Source organism: Mustela nigripes, chromosome 17, assembly GCF_022355385.1.
Source record: "Mustela nigripes isolate SB6536 chromosome 17, MUSNIG.SB6536, whole genome shotgun sequence".
NCBI lineage: Eukaryota > Metazoa > Chordata > Mammalia > Carnivora > Mustelidae > Mustela > Mustela nigripes.
Genome location: NC_081573.1, coordinates 41,413,683 through 41,421,002, shown reverse-complemented (window position 1 = coordinate 41,421,002; position 7,320 = coordinate 41,413,683).

Sequence of the window (7,320 nt, the reverse complement as noted above, 5' to 3'; positions counted from 1 at the left end):
AGCCCCAAGTGAGTATCGTGTGTGTGTGTGTGAGAGAGAGAGAGAGAGAGAGAAATAGAGAGAGAGAGAGAGAGAGAGAAAAGGAAACAAGAAAAAGGAAAGAAAGCAAGAACAAATGAATTGCTTGTCAGGAACTCAGCACCCCAGAAGGTCCTGGGTGAGCACCTCCTCCTCACCTGGAGCTTTCCCATTTGAGAGACAAGAACAGAATTATCAGTGCCTTAAACACCATCTAGGCCAATGACTTCATTATACAGGTTTGGAAACTGAGGCCCAGAAAGGGTCCCTGGCCTGCTTATGGCCGCACAGTGTACTCTTTTTAGTGAGTGGTTCAAACTCTGCCTCAGAGGCATACATAGGTCCACCAGCCTCCTTAAGGTTTGCCCACCTCCCAGGCAGTAGTCCTTTGGCTCTTACACAGGGGCATAGGTGGTGGGTGTCTCCCCATGAGCATCTATTTTTCTTGGAGGGTCCCATATTTGGTAACCACTTCATGGTTACCTTGGTGTGCAGGGTACCTAGGAAGAGAGGAGAAGGGTCACTCTGGTCCCTGAAAAGACACTGGCCCATCTCCCATGACCCAGCTGAAGCTTGACGTTTTTCACAATTGTGTATTTGTACCTTTTCTGTGTTTCTCTCAGTATTTTTCTCTCTTATTATTTGATTTACGATTTCAACACTATGTTGGTAGATGCATTAAGGTTCATATCTATTATAAAAATTATTTCTTGTCGGGGCACCTGGGTGGCTCAGTGGGTTAAAGCCTCTGCCTTCAGCTCAGGTCATGATCCCAGGGTCCTGGGATCGAGCCCCGCATCGGGCTCTCTGCTCAGCAGGGAGCTTGCTTCCTCCTCTGTCTGACTACCTCTCTGCCTACTTGTAATCTCTGTCTGTCAAATAAATAAATAAATTTTTTTTTTAAATTATTTTTTGTCATTTAAAGATTTTATTTATTTATTTGACAGAGAGAGAGATCACAAGTAGGCAGAGAGGCAGGCAGAGAGAGAGAGGAGGAAGCAGGCTTCCCGCTGAGCAGAGAGCCCAATTCGGGGCTCGATCCCAGAACCCTGGGATCATGACCCGAGCCGAAGGCAGAGGCTTAACCCACTGAGCCACCCAGGCGCCCCTATTTTTTTGTCATTTAATATATCGTTTAATGTCAATAACATTGTATCATTTTGATTCTGCTTACCTGATATTGATATTATCATACCTCTTTCTTATTGCTAACATAACATACTTCTGGGAAGAAATTACACACATATAAGCATTCTCGTTTGTATGTCTATTCGCATTAATACTCATATGTACATACGAATCTATGTGTGGGTAGGTATCTACGAGCTCAGTTCATTTACAATGAGACATGTGGAAATACAAGAGCTATATGCATATGCATATATATATATGCATGTAAAAACAGTTATCTAAAGGTTCCAGTGTATCTGTATGTAGCATACATTCACATATTACACACAGGCACATGGACATGGACACACTACAAGTAGATCTACATCTTAACCAGCTCTTGGAATAAATATGATCTAGACCAAGTTGAATTTAAACTCTGCCAATGCGCACTTTCTGGGCTTTCATCCTACCCCCCATTTTGTTGCCAAACATCACTTAGCCCTCGCATCTGTTGCCCTTTCCTGAAGCACCCTTGTCCTTTCTTCCTCTCCTTTATCAAGACTGAATTATTCTATGTTCTGATCCCCTGGGGCTCACTCTGCAAATGACAGAAAGCAAATATGATCCAAGTATTACTGAACTTGGCTGTGTATCAGAATCATGTGGGGGAAATCATGTTAAAACCCAGGTTTCTGGGGCACCTGGGTGGCTCAGTTGTTAAGCATCTGCCTTCAGCTCAGGTCCTGATCCCAGGGTCCTGGGATTGAGCCCTGCATCAGGCTTCCTGCTTGGTGGGAAGCCTTTTCCCAATCCTGCTCCCCCTGCTTGTGTTCCCTCTCTCGCTGTGTCTCTTTCTGTCAAATAAATAAATAAAATCTAAAAAAAAAAAAAAAAAAACCACACACAAAAACCAACCCACCCAGGTTCCTAGGCCCACCCTCTGAGTGAAAATCTCAGGGTTGCGTTCGGAAAGTAGATTTACAAACACCTGGCTTCGGTAATAGCTTTTGGAGTTGACAAGATGGAGTGCACCCTAGTCCCTCCAGCTGCAGCTGGCCAAAAGTACTTCTCTGTGCCCGTCTCCAGGTCTCCGCAGGGCTGACAGAAGCAATATCTGGGCACAACGGGGTGGTTTAACAGTGAGCCTGCAGGCACATAGGCAGGTCACTGGGGGCAAAGGGCCATCTCAAACCTCCCATGTGTCCTGTCCTTTGCAGTTTACAAAGCCTTTTCATGTGGTCCTGCCATGTGAGCTTCTCATTGGCCCCGGGGAGAGCTGGGAGCAGCTCAGAAGCCCAGTGTGGGGCAATGACCAGCCTGAGGTCTCATAGGACTGAAAAAGGAAGCAGAAGCCGGCCACATAATCTGGATTTGCCCCAAAGCTTGGGTCTACACACGATTAACTAGCCAACAACCATGAGTTTCTGATGCTTTGCACTGTGCCAAACACTTTACATGGACTATCTCACCTTATCCTCCTAAAATATGTAGAGGGATGGGACACCTGGGTGGCTCAGTAGGTTAAAGCCTCTGCCTTCAGCTCAGGTCATGATCCCGGGGTCCTGGGATCCAGTCCCGCATCGGACTCTCTGCTCAGCGAGGAGCCTGCTTCCTCCTCTCTCTCTGCTGGCCTCTCTGACTACTTGGGATCTCTGTCTGTCAAATAAATAAATAAAATCTTTAAAAAAAATACGTAGAGGGTAAATGTTGTTATTATTGCACTATATAAAGGTGACAATGGAAGTTCAAGGGGGTTCTAAAACTTCCTTGAGGCCACACAGTGAGGCTCTCCTGCTCTAAGTGGTATTGTTTTGTGGTCTTCACTCCAGTCTCTGGGGACACCTAAGCATACAGCAGAGCACTCTACACCCCTGAACAGGAGATGACTTGGAGCGGTCTTCATTGCAGCCTTGCTATCCAGAGACAATGGGTAAGCACTTATGAAAATATTCCACCTTTTGAGTAGACATAAAGTGTTAATTAAAACCAGTAGTTAAAGGGTACCAGGGTGGCTCAGTGGGTTAAGCATCTGCCGTCGGCTCAGGTCATGATTGCTGGGTCCTGGGACTGAGCCCTACATTGGGCTCTCTGCTCAGTGGGAAGTCTGCCTCTCCTTCTCCCTCTGCCCCCTTCCTGCTCATGCATTCTCTCTCCCTCTGAAATAAATCAAATCTTAAAAAATAAATAAAACCAGAAGTTACAACTTCCACCCAACACATTAAAAATTGATGGCACTCAGCTCTGGCAAAGATACAGTGAGAAGGACATTCCCAGGTACTGTTTGTTGGTGGAGGATAAATGGCCACAACGCCTCGGGGAAATCACTGGCCCAAGGTGCAGCAGTCGCATGCTTTGACTCAGTGATTTCCCTTTTAGTTCTTCGGTTCGGAAAAAGAGTCAGAAACTCATCAAAACAAGGGTCTCTCTCTCTCTCTTTTTTTTTTTTTTTTTAGGATTTTATTTATTTATTTATTTGGCAGGGAGAGAGATCACAAGTAGGCAAAGAGGCAGGAAGAGAGACAGGCAGAAGCAGGCTCCCTGCTGAGCTGAGAGCCTGATGCAGGGCTCAATCCCAGGACCCTAGGACCACACCTGAGCTAAAGGCAGAGGCCTAACCTTCTGAGCCACCCAGACGCGCCTAAAACAAGGGTCTTTATGAACCACTGTCATATGTACCACAGGGAGTGCTGGAAACAACAATTATTGTCGGGCCAGACAAATAGCCTCCTGGTCTCAGGTAAAAGAGCCCCACAGCTTGAGGGGAAGAAAGTAGGATGAGGACTCACAGTGAGGTAACAGCTCTTTCCAGAAAAAATCTCTCCCTTAAATCTCCTGCCTCCGAACTCTCTTTTTCAAGCCACGAAAGGCTAAGGGGCCTAAGGGGTGTGGAAATGGTTCTCAGACAATTTTCTACAAAATTCTCATTTTTGATGTGGCTTAGGGACATTTGTATCTACTGCATCCTGGGGTCTTGGTTAACACATCAAGGGTTACACCCTTACTGTTGGCAAAGTAGATGTCTTCATACTCTGATGGCAGGCATGTTAATAACAGACTTTACTAATATCATTAAGCAACATGGAGCAAGAACCTTAAAACTCCCCCATCCTTTGACCAAGAAATTTGGTCCGGGAGACAGTCCAAAATATGTAAAAAATTGTTTATGGGCACCTGGGTCGCTCCGTGGGCTAAGCATCTGCCTTTGGCTCAGGTCATGATCTCAGAGTCCTGGGATCAAGCCCTTCGTCGGGCTCCTTGCTCAGTGGGGAGTCTGCTTCTCACTTCCCCTCTGTCCTGCCACATGTTCATGCTGTCTCTCTCTCAAATAAATAAAAATAAAATCTTAAAAAAATTCTATATGTGATGAGTATCCTGTAGCCTTGTTGGCAACCGTCTCCCCTCAACATGACCAGAAGGGATGGGTGAGGAGGGGTGTTATATCTACATTATATAATTTTGGTTTCACGGTCAGTAATGGTATGTTCTGTAAAAGACTCGATAGCAGTAGATGGCTTAATGTGGTGGTTCTGAGCCAGGCTGCTGGGTTTGAAGTCCAGCACTGCCAATCTTAAGCTGTGTGACCTTGGGAAAATTGCTTGCCTTCTCTGAACCTTGATTACTCTATCTGTAAAAGCAGCATAATAATAGTACTTAACTCATACAGTTGTAGTGAGGGTTAAATGGGCTAATGTAGGGAAAGCACTTAAAACAGGGAAAACCCATTATGTCAGTTGTTGTCATTAGTACTTGGGAAAAGGCTGATGTGGTTTAACAACTTGAAAAGGGCAGAATTTGAAATTACATACTGGCCATAGAGAGTGCACACCAAAACACTCCAAAGATGTCCAAAGTAACAGGAAGTATTAATGTCAAAATGGTGTCTGAGTTGCAGTTATTAGTGATCTTGCTTTTTTTCTTTTACTTTTCTGTATTTCCATATTCTCTTTAACAACAGTAATGGAGGGGGTACCTGGGTTCAGTGACCAACTCGTAATCTCATCTCCGGTCTTGATCTCAGGGTTGTGAGTTCAAGCCCCATGTTGGGCTCCATGCTGGGTGTGGAGCCTATTTAAACAAACAAACAAGCATGGGAGCCTGGGTGGCTCAGTGGGTTAAGCCGCTGCCTTCAGCTCAGGTCATGATCTCAGGATCCTGGGATCGAGTCCCGCATCGGGCTCTCTGCTCAGCAGGGAGCCTGCTTCCTCCTCTCTCTCTCTCTACCTGCCTCTCTGCCTACTTGTGATCTCTCTCTCTGTCAAATAAATGAATAAAATCTTTAAAAAAAATAAAAAATAAACAAACAAACAAGCAAACGGCAGAACAACAACCCACTAAACAAAAAACATAAGTGGAGAGTTCAGCATCAGCGTGGGGTTCAAGAGACTAGGGATGGGAGGACAGGGAAGGCAGGACCAAGGAAGGAGGGGTTACTATAGCTCCGTCTGGTCTGTTCCATGACCCTTTTTCTGGACCACATTCCCCTCCTCATTACCTCCCTCTACCAGCTTACCCTGTGGTTTGTGTGTGGCCACATCAATAGGAGTAAGGAGCCCCATTTGAGGGAGGTGACAGAGCTGCTTGTTTCTTTCACCTAGGATCTGACAAGGTTGTTTACCTTAATGCACTAAACTTGTGTCCCTCAAAGCAAGGGACAAGCCGGAGAACGGAGGACAGGGAGAGGGAGAGGGTGGTAGAGAAGGCAGATAAGACTGCGTGTGTCTATCTGCCAGGCATGGGGGCCTGTCACATATACACTACTCCACTCAGCTGTACAGCAACTTGGCCAGTTCTTTTCTCTTTTTAAAATAATTAATTAATTAATTAATTAATTTGAGAGAGAGGGAGAGAACACAAGTGGGAGTGGGGAGGGACAGAAGAAACGGAGAAACAGACTGCCTGTTCAGCGCGGTCAAATCTGGACCCTTGATTCCCAGCCTGGGTCTGCTCGCCTCCAGGCAGCCACTCACCTCTGTGTCCATCAGTCAGCAGATCTATCTGTCTGCTCTAAATCTAGAGCCAGCCAGTGCCTTTCCACCTAGCTGGAAGCCTACACTGGTCCCCTCGCTGTTCTCCCTATGCCCACTTTCACCACCACGCCCAACCAGTTCACGTCACCTTCTGCTTAAAGCCTTTCCAAGGTCCTTCACTCCTCTCAAGCACACACCCTCACTATAGCCCACAAGGCCCCTCAGAGACGGGTCTTTGCTGACCTCTCCAGCCTTTAGAACTGTTTCCTTAGTACATTTCAGCCTCCAGGCCTTTATGCCTGCTGTTCCCTCTGCCAGGAACACCCTTTCCTGCTGCTGTCCATCCCTCGAGGCCATGTTGCAGCCTGCACCCTGGAGAAATCTCTGCTTGTCCTCCAGGTCTTGGCTTAGGTGTCCTTCCTTCCCAAGTCAGGGCTGGCCTATGCCTTGCTCCTGCTACTGTCCTCTGTGTCCCCAGTGGCAACGTGGTGACTGGGGCTTGTTTATTTGTCAGGCTCTCTACTGGCTTGTGGGTACAAACTTCCCAGGGGATGAGAAGGGGATGGGAACAGGAGGCCTTGGATGCCAGGTGAAGAACTTGGACTTGCCCTAAGGGTGGCAAGGAATCACAGGAAGCTTTTGAGCAGGGGAGTGGCATGACTCAGGGCCCATCTGGCTTTGTATCTTTCCTTCCTGCTCAAAATGGACTTCTCTGAACAGCATTGGTCCCAACTGCAAGTGCTTTTCATGTAACTCTCAGCAGTCAGGAACTTTTTTTTTCTTACTTATTTATTTGACAGACAGAGATCACAAGTAGGCAGAGAGGCAGGCAGAGAGAGAGAGAGGAAGAAGCAGGCTCCCAGCTGAGCAGAGACCCTGACTCGGGGCTCGATCCCAGGACCCTGAGATCACGACCTGAGCTGAAGACAGAGGCTTAACCCACTGAGCCACCCAGGTGCCCCATGCAGTCAGGAATTTTGACTGAGGAAGCATATATGTGGGCTTGAACCTGCAGGATGAGCTAGTGGGGACAGGGAAAGTTTTTGTGGTATGTATTAAAATCCAGATGTTTCAAGGGAATGGGGTAATAGTCCTCAAAAAAAGAAATGTTTGTCCTCACTCAAAAACCTCTGGTTCCTTTTCACCTGTTATAGCCTGAGTGGGTAGGTCTTTTCTTTTCTCTGTGACAACGGCCTGACTGATGCACTAGTCCAGACACCTT